Genomic DNA, 19134 nt, shown 5'->3' on the forward strand with positions numbered 1-19134 from the left:
GTCAAATGTAAAGAATCATTGCAAAGGAGTCATGGTCATCACTGCCAAATCACTTTAAAACAGCCTCCGAACATCACATCAGTTCAAATATGAATTCATCACACAGGCCTACATAAATGCACATAAGAGGTGTGTGTGAGCGCAGTGCGGTGCTTCCACGGAGCTGACGACCTGACAGAGGACTCGCCTGGTTTGAGATTGTATTTTGTCAGTGGTTTATTAATTATCGTGACGGGGGGGGAAGGCAGAGCAAAGCAAACGCAATAACTATCAATCAGATTTATCAATCAATTTATATCCAGAGTAACGTTGTAGTGGAGAGAGAGGATGTGCATCAGAATGATAATGTCTAAATGTTCCGTTCTAAAGGAAGCACAGTTTTACACAGTTTTACACAGTTTTACACAGATACAAGTCTCCGTGTGGAATTATTGACTGACAGCTGGAATCTGTCTTGTAATCATTTTTTTTTTTCTTTAATTTTTTTTGTTAAGAAAATACATTCATAAACAAGTAGTCACTGTTTTTTGTTTTTAAATCTTTTACTCAAGTTTAATAAAATGTATTATTATTTTTGAGTAATTCTAGAGTCAACTGAGTGACAGGAAGAAGCTGTAGGAGGCTGCCGTTTCTGCTGCTGCGGTGGAGAGGGGGATGTGAAGACAGTTGCTTGCTACATATGACCTTAGGAAGATGAAAGGGAGACGTTTCAAATGAATTGCCTGCATCTTCTCTTTGCTCTAGAACATTTTCTGACGTGCCTTTGTCATGGTGCTGATAAAAACACACATTTGTTTTCACATTTATTCACACGCAGCATCATTTATCACATCACAGGCTCCATTTGCTTCATCATCACACTCTAATTAGAAAATCGGACACTAAAATGATCGAGCGTTCCAAAGGTAATGATTGAAAGCCACATTAAATCTACTACAATATTAATAGCGTTCAAAATATCTACAATATTTCAGGTATTACCCAGAAATGTTCAATGACAAATTATTTATCTTATCTTAATCTCCCTAATTCTTTTTTAAATAGCTTCACTCTCTCTGTTTTGGCCTGGCTGGTTTGGTTTATTAGTATTGATTAGTGGTGTCAAGATTAATCAGTTAAAATCGATAATCGGGAAACAATGTAATCCTAAAAACAAAAAAATTATAATAACAATTTTAGAGGCAATTTTTTATTTGACTGTTTTTTGGGCCTTGAACTTTATTTTGTCATTCAGAAAGTTGGATTTAGTTTAGTTAGACAATGGGAATGAAAGCAGATTTAAAATGTGACAATAAATGTGAATAATTGAGTCATTTCCCATAATACTTAATATAACACTAACACTTAATATTTTCTTGATGAAGTCCTTGTCTGGTCTTGGTTTAGTCTTTGTCGTGTCCCATTGTTGCTATGGTTCTACATTTTCATTCAGATTTATTCCTGAGTTTAGTTTAATTGCGTGAAAGTCGACCGTTTTCTGAAGTGGACGTCTGTGTTGGAACATGATGAACATGACTCGACCTCCACACGGCACGTTCGCTGAGGCCCAGAGAACTACGTGCTATTCAAAAGTGTTCAAATGAAGCAAACCAGCACCAGAACTGTGAACAGGCCTCAACAAAGTGCATTTGGTGTTGAACTGTTCCAACTGCACGAGGCGAAGAGCAAGATGAAGATTTACCAAACATTTTGCTTGTTTTTCTTTTGTAATGTTACTTCCTGGTTTGACATGACCAGCCGATGTGACGTAGATAGAGGTAATTCCACAACGGTTACTAAGCAACCAGATTGTAATCAAGGGCCCAAAATCCATCTAAATTATACAATAATTATAATTTAACATAAAACTAATCTGACAAAATGTTTATTTTGTTAAATGATTGTTTAAACAGTCATAAGGTGCAAGATGTCTGCATTTTTGATGGAAGGGCGCTTTTTGATGACATCACAGGTTTTTTTTGTAGAAATCAGTACAACTTGTAATTTTCAACTTTTGTAAAATGTTCTTCACAAACTACAACTATAACTATAATTATTTACCACAGGGACAATCACACCAAACGTCATAATTAGACAAATATGAGAACCTGTCACGGAGACTTTATCCTAAAATAAGCCAATGCTAAAAGAAGACTAAACTAAATCTTGGGGTCTGAACCATGGTCTGAACTAACTCTCCATAATCAGATAAAACCGTTCCATAAACACAATAAACATTTCCCTCTGAGACATAAGACTGCAGAAGTGACATTTTCCCAACCTTTTAAAACGACACAGCAGGTCTGCGCTTTGGGAAATTTAATTAAAGAAAGATGAGGAAGAGGCTCGGTTACGCCTTTGGCTGAAATAATTTGGGAATCGCTCAGTCATGGCGGCCTAATAAGAACTAATTAAAAAGGCAGGATTGTGATTAGGTTTCAGAACACCTCCCTCTGTTAGGGCAGGATTAACGTGGATTTAAATAATTAGCAGCCTTAGCCAGACAGAAAGTTGGCTTATATGCATATTATGAGAGCAATACAGCATTTAAACGCTGTATTTAAATCTTACACTGAAACATGTTCCAACAAGTACTAGAGACAGTATAGTTCGTTTTAGTCCCAGTTTTGATGTGGTGAAGGTGCAAGTGTGAACGCACATCCAAGACTAATGCGGGATTTCATCAGGGCTAAATCGAACTTAAACAGGATTAAAATAGAAGTGAACCATGACTAAATTGGAGCCAAATCAAGCAAACGTGAACCAGATAGAATATGTTATAAATTTAGTCCAAAACGAGACTAAACCATTTGAAAACAAGACAATAACAAGGTAAATTTCAGACTTGATCAGGACAAAACACAAACGGTCTCTCTGCTGGTTATTAGACATGAAGCATTGGTTAAGTATTCCTAATCCTTCCGGTGTCAAACTGTTTTCAAGTGTGGGCAAAGTAGCTCTCATTAATAGCCGTTCTCTGTTGGCGTTAAATGAGTTCTCCCACAGAGCCCTGGCACAAATGTCTCATCCTGACATTTAGACTCGGCACAGTCACCTATTGATTAGTGTTTAATTAATGCTGAGCAAGGAACCTCAAAGCAATGGGTTCAACTTGTGTTCTAAACTGATCATGAAAGATTGTCCCCTCTAAATCTAAATGTTCCCACAAATGTACAATAGTTGTGAAACAGTTTTGACATTGGGATTTATACATTTGAAGACTTAAAGTGGTGTCAGAACGTGGTCCGAGCGGGAGTCGATCCACGACCTTCACGCTCTAAACACTGAGCCACATTTGCCCCGTGATCTAAACAAACATATATCCAGACACTGAACATGGAGCTGAAGTCCAGCGGCAGCACACGGATGTTGCAGAGTTATTTGAGGCGGGGTGACGGAGGGCGTCTCCATCACACTTACATAAGCTCTTAAATCTTTAACTCTCTGGTGCAGCAGCCGAGTCTGAACTCAGTGACGTGGAGTTAGACCTGAGTCACATGTGCTTTCAGAGGCAAAGGACACAAAGAAGCTGCGGTTGTGTTTTCTATAGGAACAGACCTTATGCATCATTTTATGTCATTACAAAATCTCTTTGGACCAGACGTGACAACCAACTGTGTATGAAGGATATTTATGGTAGAATTTGAATATAATTTAAACAAACGAACAACAAAAAACCCTTCAAAAAAAAAATTAATACAGCAAAGTTATGACTATATGGCAAAAAGGCTTTGAGAAGGATAAAGATTGTTCAGATACAATAACAACAATGATGACGATGCAGATTTAGTTGATTCCAAATTCCTACAATACGAGTGACAAGACATGGACTGAGTTGTTTCCTCCGAGTTGTCCATTAGCACAGTTCAGCCCATCAATATTTTAACAAGGTGTTTCCATGATAGAGCACTCTCCTGGACACTTTGCTTTTTTCAGACCAGTTTGTTGTTTACCTGACATTTCGACCGCTCACTCACATGGTGAGTTTTTTCAGCTGATTTACAAAGGTTTTGTCGCCATCGGCAGTATCACGGGTGTGAGATAGTAAAAAGGCCCCTTCGTCCCGGTTTATAGTCCCGTGGGCACGTTTCCGTAATTCAATCGGCTCCGTACGTAATCCAGCAAGGATCTTTGTTCAGGTTTGCTTCATCCCGGTCCATAGTGTGCTTCTTTCTTTCACAATGATCAGAAATGGCTGATTTGAGTTGTTCTCGTTCTGCTCTGTGTTTTGTCGTTTGTGTGCACGTCCTCCCCGTGTCCCCCATGGACGCTTTATTGCAAGAGACGCAGGGGATTAAAACCAGTGTAAATCACCTGATAAGACCGTCATAAAACTGTCACGTGAGAACTCTGAAGAGGACCGTGAGCGAGCGGTCAAAACTGTCAAGACGACCGAATGAACCTCCTCGGACAATCACTGATCAAGGCACTTAAAGACCCCAAGATAAGATAATCCTTTATTGGCCACACATGGGGACATTTCAGTGTTACAACGCAGTAGATAGAGAGGGAAAGGACAGATAACTTATAGGAAGTTTGAAAAAAACACTCTTAAAAGAACTCTTATGAACAAAACAAAAAAAACTTTGAACAAAACTCCTCTCATATCTTAATAGGGAATGGAGGGAAAAAAATGAATAAATAAAAAGATAAAAATAAAATTATAAAACAAAATAAAATATTAAATAAAGTAAAGTAAAAATAGCTAGCATAAGACTAAATACTAATGGTAAGTAAACACTCTTATTTACATCAGTTTTATGCACATGAATATGACATTAATTGCTTGTGAGTATGACAGTAATTGCACATGAATATCACGGTATTGCACATGGTTAAGTCAGTATTGCACATGGTTAAGTCAGTATTGCACATGAATAAAACAGTTAACAACTCAATGTCCACTTCATCAAACAGTGAGTTATAAACATCTACAGTCATGTCCTAATGAAGTCTGCACTGGACGTGCCGCTTCAAAGACCTGGAGTGAGTTAGCAACATGTGGGCCAATTAGCAGGGCGGGGCGTGCGCGTGGAGCGGGCGTACGTGCACGCCCTGCTGGAGCGGCCGCACGTGTACGCCCCTCAGCAGGGCGTGCGCGTGGAGCGGGCGCACGTGCACGCCCCTCAGCAGGGCTCCTCATCAGAAAGAGCTCTTAACACTGCTTTATGGTGCGCTAAAGGCCTTTCACAGCTGCCAGCACATTAGACCCGGCTGCCTCCTGTCGCTCCTCTGCCCATCTCCAGAAAATGATCTGTTATGAGGCTCGTCTCGTGCGACAGAGGGAAAAGCATTTGGTGGAAAAGTGGGATACAAATGTCAAAGCTTCAAAAAGGTAGGTGAAAACTGAAATGTTATGAGCAGCACTCCAGCCGTCAACGCAGGACAATACAGGATTACTCAAACGTGCATCATTAAATGGAAATACAACAAGACGTTTTGGTTCGAGTGGGGACAACAAGCTTTCTTCATAGTGTCAAGTTCAGATCCACTGCCTAAAATAAAATACAAGGCCTTGTAAAGTCCACACCCATAAACATGCCAACTTTTTGTTTTAATTTAAAGTCAGTTCATATGAAAGTGGAGTGGATGGGCCGAGCAGCTTGCCTGACCAGCCGTTCCCAACACGTTTTGACAGACGACTTAATAAAACCTGAGGGTCTGAGGCTCGACCGCTGTGTTTCAATTTCTAGGGCGGAGTTTAGAGAGCAGTAACCGGATATTACGTGGCCCATGTCAACAAGGCGTGTTCCGCGTTATCCGTCCCCGAACGCAGAAAATGTCTCCTGAATCGTGATGACGCCCTTCGTATAACCGCATCTAACGCACGTTCATCACGGCGAGTAGAGCGAACTTTCCTTTTGTTCAAACCGAAGCGAGAGCAGAAGTAAACACTCGGTCACGAGCCGGGTCACGGGCCGGGTCACGGGCCGGGTCACGGGCCGGGTCACGGGCCGGGTAAAGAGCCGGGTAAAGAGCCGGGTAAAGGGCCAGGTCACGGGCCGGGTCACGGGCCGGGTAAAGAGCCGGGTCACGGGCCGGGTCCGCCATCTTGAATGTTTCTACTTCCGTATCTCAGTGTGACGCGTTAGAACCTGCGCCTGGGGTTGGATCGGTAAATTGAGGATCAACTTCACTGGCTCTGACTCAGATTCCAGAGCCTTACGCATTCGAACAGAATGTGGGCGGGGCTGGCGGGTCAGGTAAGCGAGCAGCAGCACCATTGAACTGCCGGAGGAATCGACCAGAGCACAGACAACGCTTCCTGTGTGAATTATAAGAGGATAAAATAGGCAGTTTGTTGTGGCAGAACTTGGAGTGGCAGAGCGGGTATGGAATATTTATCAATGACTCAACTGCAGACATGAACATTTATCATTTTTTCTGTTGAAGAGGAAAAGGTTTGGAGCAGATACAAATATGTGGGAGACATTCAGTTTATTCATAGTTTCAACAGCCGGCGTTCAAAACCCGACAGGAGGACGGCAAACAGCAGATGGCAGAACAAATATATAAGTTAGCGTTAGCTGCTGATGCTAGACAAGAACCTTTCAGTTTAAGACAATAGAATTATTGTGAAAAGAGATTTTACGATCACAATTATTGACACAAGAACCAAAGTACAGGGAAAGTTAATGTAACTTTAAACTTTTCATTTACATTTTTTGAGATTCTAAAATGGTCATTATTTTCTAGGTGTTCTAATTATTGGGTTCCGAACAATAACTGATTGATTAACAGAATCATTATCTTAACATTCTTATTTGACTGTTATTTTAGTGGCGGCTCAGCTAATTACCCATGATGGAGCGGGAAATAAAATTGTGAGTCATTCCTAATTAAATAAGAACACGAACACATTCATTCTTGTCCATTTCCATTTCTGATGACATCATCAGCTTGAGAACAAAAACACAAATGAACCATCATCATGTGTTTTTGTTCTTCAGATGACGTAAACTAACATTAGATGACTGAATCAGAAGAAAACTGACCCTTATGACACATTCTCTGAACGTTTAACAGTGTCATAGCAACTGTCTGTCGCTTTTAAATAAGAAAAAAGTCCTTATTTCCATCTCCAGACATTATGTGCAAACAAAAACACTCCCTCAAATAGGCCGTTATAACTTTTTATTATTAAATCCACAACTGGTTGAAGTGGGGTGAAGTGGGTTGAAGTGGGTTGAAGTGGAGTGAAGTGGGTTGAAGTGGGTTGAAGTGGGTTGAAGTGGGGTGAAGTGGGTTGAAGTGGGTTGAAGTGGGGTGAAGTGGGGTGAAGTGGGGTGAAGTGGGGTGAAGTGGGGTGAAGTGGGTTGAAGTGGGGTGAAGTGGGGTAAAGTGGGGTAAAGTGGGGTGAAGTGGGTTGAAGTGGGTTGAAGTGGGGTGAAGTGGGTTGAAGTGGGGTGAAGTGGTTTGAAGTGGTTTGAAGTGGTTTGAAGTGGAGTGAAGTGGAGTGAAGTGGGTTGAAGTGGGTTGAAGTGGGTTGAAGTGGGGTGAAGTGGTTTGAAGTGGTTTGAAGTGGTTTGAAGTGGTTTGAAGTGGAGTGAAGTGGAGTGAAGTGGGGTGAAGTGGGTTGAAGTGGAGTGAAGTGGGGTGAAGTGGGGTGAAGTGGGGTGAAGTGGGTTGAAGTGGGTTGAAGTGGGGTGAAGTGGGTTGAAGTGGGGTGAAGTGGGGTGAAGTGGGGTGAAGTGGGTTGAAGTGGGGTGGAGTGGGTTGAAGTGGGGTGAAGTGGGGTGAAGTGGGGTGAAGTGGGGTGAAGTGGAGTGAAGTGGGGTGAAGTGGGTTGAAGTGGGTTGAAGTGGGTTGAAGTGGGTTGAAGTGGGTTGAAGTGGGTTGAAGTGGGTTGAAGTGGGTTGCAGTGGAGTGAAGTGGGTTGAAGTGGGTTGAAGTGGGGTGAAGTGGGGTGAAGTGGGTTGAAGTGGGTTGAAGTGGGTTGAAGTGGGGTGAAGTGGGGTGAAGTGGAGTGAAGTGGGTTGAAGTGGGGTGAAGTGGGGTGAAGTGGGGTGAAGTGGAGTGAAGTGGGGTGAAGTGGAGTGAAGTGGAGTGAAGTGGGTTGAAGTGGGGTGAAGTGGGGTGAAGTGGGGTGAAGTGGGGTGAAGTGGGGTGAAGTGGGTTGAAGTGGGTTGAAGTGGGTTGAAGTGGGTTGAAGTGGGTTGAAGTGGGTTGAAGTGGGTTGAAGTGGGTTGCAGTGGAGTGAAGTGGGTTGAAGTGGGTTGAAGTGGGGTGAAGTGGGGTGAAGTGGGTTGAAGTGGGTTGAAGTGGGTTGAAGTGGGGTGAAGTGGGGTGAAGTGGAGTGAAGTGGGTTGAAGTGGGTTGAAGTGGGTTGAAGTGGGTGAAGTGGGGTGAAGTGGGTTGAAGTGGAGTGAAGTGGGGTGAAGTGGGTTGAAGTGGGGTGAAGTGGGGTGAAGTGGGGTGAAGTGGGGTGAAGTGGGTTGAAGTGGGGTGAAGTGGGGTGAAGTGGGTTGAAGTGGGGTGAAGTGGGTTGAAGTGGGGTGAAGTGGGTTGAAGTGGGTTGAAGTGGGTTGAAGTGGGGTGAAGTGGGTTGAAGTGGGGTGAAGTGGGTTGAAGTGGGTTGAAGTGGGTTGAAGTGGGTTGAAGTGGGGTGAAGTGGGTTGAAGTGGGGTGAAGTGGGTTGAAGTGGGGTGAAGTGGGTTGAAGTGGGTTGAAGTGGGTTGAAGTGGGTTGAAGTGGGTTGAAGTGGGTTGAAGTGGGCTGTGATTAGACTTCAGACTTAAAATGCAAAGCAGTGAAGAGAGACACAAATATAAAGGTCATGTATGAATGAGCTGCAGATGATTGATGTGTGCGAGTCCTCTGAGAACTGTCGTCACGGTCGTCAAGGACTGATTTATTGGAAAAGTTTAAAGTCTTAAAACCACTTATGTTCAAGTGAATGTGGAGTATTTGGGGCCTGATGTCCAGTTTGTAGGATACTATTAAATAATACACAGGAAAGCATAACAAAAACTCTTGCATAAATGTGCTTATAGGTGCTTAGGAGGTCGTTTTTGTTTCATTGGTTTTGCTTTATAAAATGTCAAGTCCCTTCCATCGCTACGTTTCTTTAAATGTGAAGATAAAAATGTGCTAAATATACATTTCATGACAAACAACTACAGGGGAAATAAAACATCTAGAAGACAATTTAATCTTTTAGAAGAATGAATCCAGCCAAACCCTTGTAAAGAGATGACGACTTAAACAATGTATCTCCATGGAAACGACAGAGGGACCTGTGCAGTTTTGAATGCAGCAAGAAAAGAAGCACAAACGAAGCGATGGACGACAAGGACAAAAGTGAGTTTGTTAAAATCTTTACAAATAAAAGACAAGAGTCACATATTCCTGCAATTTTCTGATTTACAGTAAATGTACACGTTTTTGAGCCACACAATAATCTACACAAAACGTCAACTCCAATAGTATTTTGTGCATTTAAATGAATTTAGCCAAGATAAACATCCTTGTCCTAGAGAAGCCATAATGCACCTTTGTGACTCGTCTTTAATCAGATCGATTTTATAGATACGCCTCACAGGACAGAACCTGAAGAAACTGCCAAATGAACTCTCCCCGGGACACGTGCTCCTGCTCTGAATAATGGATGAACATGCTTTTAAAGTCACCCTCTGCCCACCCTCTGCCCACCCTCTGCCCACCCTCTGCCCACCCTCTGCACTCAAACCCATATTGTCCTTTCTGAGTCTAATGATTCGTGTGGCGCAGGTGGACGGAGAGAAGAAGTTCTGCCCTAAGACACAAAACAACCTCATCTATATCGGCTGCTGGCCACAGGCTCAGACAGAAGACAGTTTAATGATGAAATTATTGTGTTGTTCCAGGGCAGAGGGGAGGGGAGGGGCCAGAGGGGCCAGAGGGGCCAGAGGGCAGGACAAATGAAAACACCTTCTCAAACCTCCTCTCACAGACGTTGCTCCTGCAGTGAAATCAGCAATTCAATTCAAGCAAACTGAACGTTGTTGTGTTCATCAACATCAAAGTCTGAAGCGTTTTCAAAGTGAACATATCTTACAGATATTATTGTCAGAGGTCTGGGATCTTCCTTCAGGAACTATTTGAACAAAACAGCTGTAAAATTGAGGACATTTCCAAACATGATCAGGTTTATGAATATCTATTTTTATTTTTAACATTGCTGCATTTTTTACTATAAAAATATGCACAATATTCAACTTTTCATAACTTCAAAACAATATTCACAACATTACAAATGTTTTAATGCCACAAATGGCATAGTTGGTATTCTAAACTTGTAACTTGCTTACTTTTACACCATAGTTTGACATAAACTAATCTGATCCTATAAATGAGGCACTCGTCTAATGTCTTCTGGGTCGAGGTTAAGGAAAGTCAAATCACAGCTTGGACGACGTCCCGGGAAGTCCAAAAGTGTAATGTGATTTGTCCTGGTCTAAAACAGGTGTAAATGTGGTGGAGACGTCAAACACTGCGGCGTCATCGGGCCCACTCTCCAAACGTGATTAGAGCCTCCCACACGGGATCAATACTGCAAACTCAGAAACACAGTGAGTCAACCTCCTCTGCACCACTCATCACAGCCCGGGACGCACAAGGACGCAGGACAAGAAGAGGTGGACATACCAGATCATCTTTTTGTCAAGTACACATAGAAGCACAAAGTAAACCAAGACTAAACTACAATGAATGAATCAGGACAAGATCAAGAACATAGTAGAATTAACCTGAGAAACATACAATAATGAGCAGCAGTGCAACCCAAAGTAAGGAGCCCATACAACTTTCTGATTGGCTAATACGAAAGGAACAAAAAACAGGACATATTTAGGAAATATTTGATAAGATTCTTAGCTACACACCACCCATGACCACGCATGATCATCTCAGGACTAGAACGTTTTGCTAGAGTAATAATGAATAAACTCTGAGGTGTCTTATTCTAAAGAACAGTAGCATTAGTTTATTGAAAGCCGAGCAGCCGCATGACTCAATGTTTTGCTGCTGCACTAATGATTCCGTTCAGCTCAGTTTCAATCGGTCGGTGTTTAACATTTTCTCTGGGGACGGCGCTCTGATCAGTGGCTCTCCGCCTCCAAACTGCAGCGCTACTCATTTGTACATTATATAATCTGCCCTTTAAGCATTATCCTGGTAAGCCATTTATGCAAAATCAACTTGTAACAGCTTTCAACCATGTTATGATTGTTTTCTCGGCTCAAAGTTGTATTTAGAGTGACTCTTGCATGTTTGAGTCATCATTATTCTGCTGCAGTGAAAATGTCATTGCTCTAAAAAAAAAATAATCTTGTTTTCTCCTGCACCCACTGCTCCCATTCAGCAGCAGTGCATATCCATTCTGACACAGACAAAGCATCTGTACAGGCGTCCGGGCCAGCAGCACGCTCCGGTCGCTTACACAGGGTTATATACGGATAACGTGGACTAAAAGGTGTTTTTTAGATCAATATTGCAATTTAAAATGTCCAAAATACAAAATAATGACTCGTGGGTATCATAAAATAACCGTTTAGCAGAAAAACACATAATACGTCTTCTTTAACATTGATTTAGTTCTGGTATAGTTGTGGTCCTGGTAGACGTAGTCCTGATATTTGTCTGCAGTGGTGAGTTAAATGTTGCTTCAGCCCGGCTTTTTTAAGGTTTACTACTCTCTTGGTTTAGTCCTGGTTTAGTCACTTCACTGATGATTTGACGGTGGTTTAATTGCGTAGCTGGCATATTCAAATGAAAGACTTAATGACACTGTTAGTCTGCTAAATTGATGTAAAGTCTATTCACACAATCTGTCACCATTAGGTCTTTATCAGCACAAGTCGTTAGAGACACTCAGTATTTGCTGATTGACCTCGTCATCAGTGAGATAAACAACAGAGGAAGTCTTTAATGAAACGTAATTAGTCAAGCCGCTGCATCAAATGTAATTATGACGACGTATTACACAACAAGGGAGAGCACTCTGTAAAATGTAATATATCGTGCATTAATTAAAGAAGAAATCAAAAAGGTCTAAATAAATAAAGAGGATTATGTGACGAAGAGAATCTAGAATAACAAATATTTGCAAAATTAACAACAAATCAGAGCGACGTTGTTAACATTAAATTAACTCTATCTCCATGGATTTACCACCAAGTCGACTTACAGGTCAGATCTGTGGAGATTCGAGCCCGCTCCACAATCCAAATGTTTTTCAAAGTATTGTTTTTTACCAATAAAAACACGAGCAGTTGAAATAAATGCAAAACAGAGATTTAATGTCATACTGTGGAATATTCAAGGCAAAGTAATACCATCACCATGGAGACAAGCAGGTGGCGGACTCCCCACTATAAAATGTTACATGGTGTACCTTTAATTACATGAAATAGCAAAGTATTCTACATTATAAAACGAACACAAAACACTTAAAACATAATTAAAATGTGCTTTGTCATGAAATACAATTCATATGCCCAGCTCAGATAAATAATATGTATGACTTTACAATTATTCTTGCTTGATATTGCTTTAAAAGTTTATGTCATGTACATAATTAAGATCAATTAGTCAACGTTATATTAAAAGTGTTACATCAGTGTTTTATGCTCGTTGTTCTGTGACATAACTCAGCACCGTCGCTCTCTGTGACAAAGTGTGGCCAGTATTTAAAGTCCCAGCACTGCACTAACTCAAGGCCATTTCACAGTTTGTGTCTCGAAGTCGTCACCGTTACATCCAAGCTCCACGGTGCCAACAAAACCACTATTGTTGCTATTGTTTGTACGGATCAAGGCTCGCTTTGCCTCAGCGTCGCACCAGGGACTGATTCAAGCAGGAGCCCGTCTAAAAGAGTCGTTCTGGGCTTGAAAGAGAAAACGAGGAGACAAAGATGGCTTCCTGTGTCCAACCAAGGCCGGCGGACAGGAGGAGACGGGGGAAAGTGGCAGATGAGCCGAGGATGAACACGTTGGCAAAATGAGAGCGAGTGGGAGAGGTTTAACTGCTGCTGCACCACCTGGTCCTGTCGCTTTGTTTGTCAAGGAAATACAGTCTGCCAAAGTATGTGGAGGAAGAACGCATTAGATGTTGATTTCAGAGGAGAGTATATTTGTGATAAATAACTGCCATGGCCATATAACAAGTCTAGAAAATGTTCTTCTGCCTTATGATGACGAGACAAATGAAACAAACCAGGACAACTGAAGCAACTAGTGTTTTTTTTATATGTTCTTATATGTTTCCATGTCATGTCTTCTTTCAGCAAACTCCTCATAATCCCAATAAAATATTTGATTGACTAAGAAAAAAATTGTGTCAATTGAGACACCATCGACCGATTAATCAACTAAACGACTAAAACAGTTAGTTTAAGCCAGGGGTGTCCAAACTTTTTTCACCAAGGGCCGCATTTTAAAACTTAAACAGCGCAGAGGGCCACAAACAACTTGACAATGTCGAATTTGTTGAATGACAAACTGAATCATTCGAAATGTTGCATTTGACATAATTGTGATGAGCCTCCACACGTCTAATTAGACATAGAACATTAATATTAGGTTTGTATAACATCAATATGCCTTTGTTGTTTGGGCCAACATGAGGGGGGCCAAAAAAAATTGGTCTGAGGGCCGCATTTGGCTCCCGGGCCCTAGTTTGGACATGCCTGGTTTAGGCAAAGCATTAGGCTTTTCGCCACTTTTGGCCTGCAGTGCTTCAGTAGTTAGCGTGTCGAATTCGGCTTCTGACATTTGTGAAATGTAGTTGGCGTGTTTCCCTGAGCAGCTCGTCCCAACACGTTTAGACAGACTTTACAAAATCTTCTGCATTTGAACAGAATGTAGGAGGGACTGGCTGGTCAGGCAAGTAGAGAATGCAAGTCACTAATTATGAGTTTTTACATGATTCTTTGTCAATAAATATAGCTTTAAGTTGTTTCATGAGTTACATCCATGTTCTTCTGAGTGTATCTAAACAAATACTGACATTCCTGTAATTGAGTAGATTTTTGGGGTACATCTATTTAAAACATGTACTTGTGTAAATGTCTAGCCATGTAATTGTCCTTCAATATATTTAAAATCAATATATATCCCAGTCGTCCCAAAACACTGTTCTCTCTGCTCATTTCTAACTCTCATAAAAGCACTGCATGTAAAGATTTGGCAGCAGAACTTATACACGTACTTGATTAAATTTCCAGCCGACTGTACTTTCACTTCCCACTGTGATTGTCACTCAGAGCATGAAGCTGTAGTGAAGAAACATAAATGGTACGCGAGCTGTATTAAACTGAAAGTGTTGAATTCATTTACCACGTCACACATGGATGAGATATAAATTTGAAGTGTGACCACCGTTTGCGAGTTTGACAGTCCCATTATGTCCAAGGCTGCTGTGTCTGACATTGTGGATGCTGTGGGAGTGATGCAGACGCTGGGCTCGTGTGTGATGGTGGATGCTGTGGGAGTGATGCAGACGCTGGGCTCGTGTGTGACATGGAGGATGCTGTGGGAGTGATGCAGACGCTGGGCTCGTGTGTGATGGTGGATGCTGTGGGAGTGATGCAGACGCTGGGCTCGTGTGTGATGGTGGATGCTGTGGGAGTGATGCAGACGCTGGGCTCGTGTGTGATGGTGGATGCTGTGGGAGTGATGCAGACGCTGGGCTCGTGTGTGATGGTGGATGCTGTGGGAGTGATGCAGACGCTGGGCTCGTGTGTGATGGTGGATGCTGTGGGAGTGATGCAGACGCTGGGCTCGTGTGTGATGGTGGATGCTGTGGGAGTGATGCAGACGCTGGGCTCGTGTGTGATGGTGGATGCTGTGGGAGTGATGCAGACGCTGGGCTCGTGTGTGATGGTGGATGCTGTGGGAGTGATGCAGACGCTGGGCTCGTGTGTGATGGTGGATGCTGTGGGAGTGATGCAGACGCTGGGCTCGTGTGTGACATGGTGGATGCTGTGGGAGTGATGCAGACGCTGGGCTCGTGTGTGATGGTGGATGCTGTGGGAGTGATGCAGACGCTGGGCTCGTGTGTGATGGTGGATGCTGTGGGAGTGATGCAGACGCTGGGCTCGTGTGTGATGGTGGATGCTGTGGGAGTGATGCAGACGCTGGGCTCGTGTGTGATGGTGGATGCTGTGGGAGTGATGCAGACGCTGGGCTCGTGTGTGATGGTGGATGCTGTGGGAGTGATGCAGACGCTGGGCTCGTGTGTGATGGTGGATGCTGTGGGAGTGATGCAGACGCTGGGCTCGTGTGTGATGGTGGATGCTGTGGGAGTGATGCAGACGCTGGGCTCGTGTGTGATGGTGGATGCTGTGGGAGTGACGCAGACGCTGGGCTTGTGTGTGATGGTGGATGCTGTGGGAGTGATGCAGACGCTGGGCTCGTGTGTGACATGGAGGATGCTGTGGGAGTGATGCAGACGCTGGGCTCGTGTGTGACATGGTGGATGCTGTGGGAGTGATGCAGACGCTGGGCTCGTGTGTGATGGTGGATGCTGTGGGAGTGATGCAGACGCTGGGCTCGTGTGTGATGGTGGATGCTGTGGGAGTGATGCAGACGCTGGGCTCGTGTGTGATGGTGGATGCTGTGGGAGTGATGCAGACGCTGGGCTCGTGTGTGATGGTGGATGCTGTGGGAGTGATGCAGACGCTGGGCTCGTGTGTGATGGTGGATGCTGTGGGAGTGATGCAGACGCTGGGCTCGTGTGTGATGGTGGATGCTGTGGGAGTGATGCAGACGCTGGGCTCGTGTGTGATGGTGGATGCTGTGGGAGTGATGCAGACGCTAGGCTTGTGTGTGATGGTGGATGCTGTGGGAGTGATGCAGACGCTGGGCTCGTGTGTGATGGTGGATGCTGTGGGAGTGACGCAGACGCTGGGCTCGTGTGTGATGGTGGATGCTGTGGGAGTGATGCAGACGCTGGGCTCGTGTGTGATGGTGGATGCTGTGGGAGTGATGCAGACGCTGGGCTCGTGTGTGCGGCTGCAGAGAGTGTGCCTCACGCTTTATTCAGACTTTCTGTTTGAGCGACTGGATTATGTTCAAACTCCAGCTCTCTGCTCCACAGATCTCACGTTCGGCATCTATTTAAAAAAAAAAAAAAAAATCTACCAGGGCTGGATTATATATTGCAAAGTTAAGATCTGGTTTGCAAATGGGTTAGAATTGTGTTTCACCACATTTCAGATAATAAAAATATACAGAAAATATACTGACAATAAAAATGTATTTTTCCCAAGCCTAAATTCAGTTTGCACCAGGTTTCTGTTGCGGTTTCTCAAGACGCCTTTGTAGAGTCCTGAAACAATTAAACTTTCAACACTTTTATATTTAATAAATGAATTACTATAACACATCAACAGTATATTTTTCTTGGAGACCACTAGAGTGTTCTGATCTTTCTGCCTTTGAAAGACACACGGTCGTTAACATTGATCCTCCGCCCGCCTTAGTGACTGTATCAGATCTGTCTCAGATCCTCTCTCTGAACACTATAGAGAGAGAGGAGAGAAATGGGACTTTGGGAGAGCTCACCCACTCAGCGGAGCATTTTCTTTATTTATACAGCTTTGTGTAAGTCCTATAAATACAAGTGTTTTACTGCTGGAGCTGCTCTAGCACCACTATTTGTGCATTAAAGAGGAAATGTACACGTTTTGCTGTTCACTGTAGTTAAATGGGTCAATCTGACTGACTACTTTCACTTTCTTACACGTTGAGAGCATTTGCAACTCTTGGCTTAATACTTGAAAGACAAAAAGTACAGGCCTCTGAAAAGGCTTTACAGCTCATCAATTTAGACCAATAAATAGCTATGACAATCTAAACTGTGCACTTTTTGTAATCCAACCCTGACCAGATATGGAGAGACTTATCTATGCGTTTGTCTCCAGTAGATTAGACTACTGTAACGGCCTGCTCACTGGCCTCTCCAAACGAGTTGTAAAACAGCTGCAGTACATCCAGAACGCTGCTGCTCGGGTCCTGACTAGAACCAGGAAGTACAATCACATTAGTCCTGTTCTCAGGTCTCTGCACTGGCTCCCTGTGGCTCAGAGAATAGACTTTAAAGCAGCTCTGCTTGTGTACAAGTCTCTCCATGGCCTAGCACCAAAGTACATCTCAGACATGTTAGTGCCATATGAACCATCTCGGACTCTGAGGACCTCAGGGACCGGCCTCCTTCTGGTGCCAGAGTCAGGACTAAACATGGACCGGCCTCCTGCTGGTGCCAGAGTCAGGACTAAACATGGACCGGCCTCCTGCTGGTGCCAGAGTCAGGACTAAACATGGACCGGCCTCCTGCTGGTGCCAGAGTCAGGACTAAACATGGACCGGCCTCCTGCTGGTGCCAGAGTCAGGACTAAACATGGATCGGCCTCCTGCTGGTGCCAGAGTCAGGACTGAACATGGACCGGCCTCCTGCTGGTGCCAGTCAGGACTAAACATGGACCGGCCTCCTGCTGGTGCCAGAGTCAGGACTAAACATGGACCGGCCTCCTGCTGGTGCCAGAGTCAGGACTAAACATGGGCCGGCCTCCTGCTGGTGCCAGAGTCAGGACTAAACATGGGCCGGCCTCCTGCTGGTGCCAGAGTCAGGACTAAACATGGACCGGCCTCCTGCTGGTGCCAGAGTCAGGACTAAACATGGACCGGCCTCCTGCTGGTGCCAGAGTCAGGACTAAACATGGACCGGCCTCCTGCTGGTGCCAGAGTCAGGACTAAACATGGACCGGCCTCCTGCTGGTGCCAGAGTCAGGACTAAACATGGGCCGGCCTCCTGCTGGTGCCAGAGTCAGGACTAAACATGGGCCGGCCTCCTGCTGGTGCCAGAGTCAGGACTAAACATAGACCGGCCTCCTGCTGGTGCCAGAGTCAGGACTAAACATGGACCGGCCTCCTGCTGGTGTTAAAATTTAAATAATGTTTTTATTCTGTTAAGCACTTTTAACTACTTTGTGCACAGATTTTTAAATTCCCAACACTTTTGGCTTGTTTACCATCTGTGTTGCCATGGCAATCTACAAAATGCCACTAAACAATAATCAAATAATGTTAGACACAATGTTTAACAACTTCTTCTGTCTAATGCACATTGACTTAATGTAACTGTAATTTAACCAGATGAATAATGACCATTAAAAAAAACTATTCCTTGACAAATGATGTGGATCTTTCATCTCGGTGGGACTGACCTCCGGGGGGAGCAACAGGAGACGAAAGAGGCCGGCAACTTTCTGGAAATGATGCCTTTGGATCAATTGTCCACATTACTGGGCAGCAGCACGAGATCGATCCCAGATCAAAGCTGTCAGAATGAAGCTCCTCCCAATCCATCAGAGAAGAGCTTAGAGCCAGAGGAGAGTGAAGCGTGAAGTGAAGAACAGAGCAATCGCTTCTGAGCAGACACAGACCAGATCCAGAAATATTACAGGAGAGAAGGCTTTAGCTTTAAAGATTTCACTGAACAAGTTTGTGTTGGCAAGAGCTCATTCAAGAAACAGCACTTTGACTGAAATCAACCCCAAACATGATGACAATTAAGCACTCTAAGAACTTATTTGGTCTGATTTCAAAGTGTGATTATTGTGTTTTAAATACATCTCCAGCACCATAAAACGTACCGTGAAACAAAGTCACATCATCAAAAAGAACAGTTGAAAAGCACCTGTCTGTTTCTAACCCCGTCACTCGGAGCGGCAGGTGTAAACTCTGCACACTCAGCACCGGAAGTTTGTGACGGCTGCAAATCCGACCAAAGGGAAGTCGTGCAGTTCTGTGGTTTTCAAGCACAAAGGTCGAGCTCATATTGTGCCATCGAGTCGCCCGGGTTTGATCAAAGTTATCTTTTTGGTCAGACTGGGTTTGAGATCTGGTTTATAGACCTGATTTAGTCCTGGTATGGTCATTTTGGTGTTCTGGTTTAGTCCTGTTAATGTGCTTTATTATGTTTTCCAGAGTTTTAAAAAGAAAAATACAAAAACAGAGAAACAAAAAAAGACAAGCCATGACCAGAGAAAAAAACATAAGAGATTAATTTGAAAATAACTTAAGAAAAATAAGGCATACTAAGAAAAGAAAAGTTAAGGTCTAAAATAACCAAAATAAGAATCACATTTAGTCATTTTCCCCCCTCAAACGTGTC

General features: G+C 43.6%; 1 protein-coding gene across 1 annotated transcript in view; it reads right to left on the bottom strand.

Moving 5' to 3' along the window:
- The window catches only part of rab6ba (RAB6B, member RAS oncogene family a), a 46775-nt gene that overhangs the window by 19994 nt on the left and 7647 nt on the right, over positions 1-19134 (bottom strand). The gene's annotated exons all lie outside the window — the stretch shown is intronic.

The sequence above is a fragment of the Eucyclogobius newberryi genome, unplaced genomic scaffold (genome assembly GCF_026437365.1).
Source record: "Eucyclogobius newberryi isolate DKJ021-1_F unplaced genomic scaffold, fEucNew1.0.hap1 SCAF_9, whole genome shotgun sequence".
Classification (NCBI taxonomy): Eukaryota; Metazoa; Chordata; class Actinopteri; order Gobiiformes; family Gobiidae; genus Eucyclogobius; species Eucyclogobius newberryi.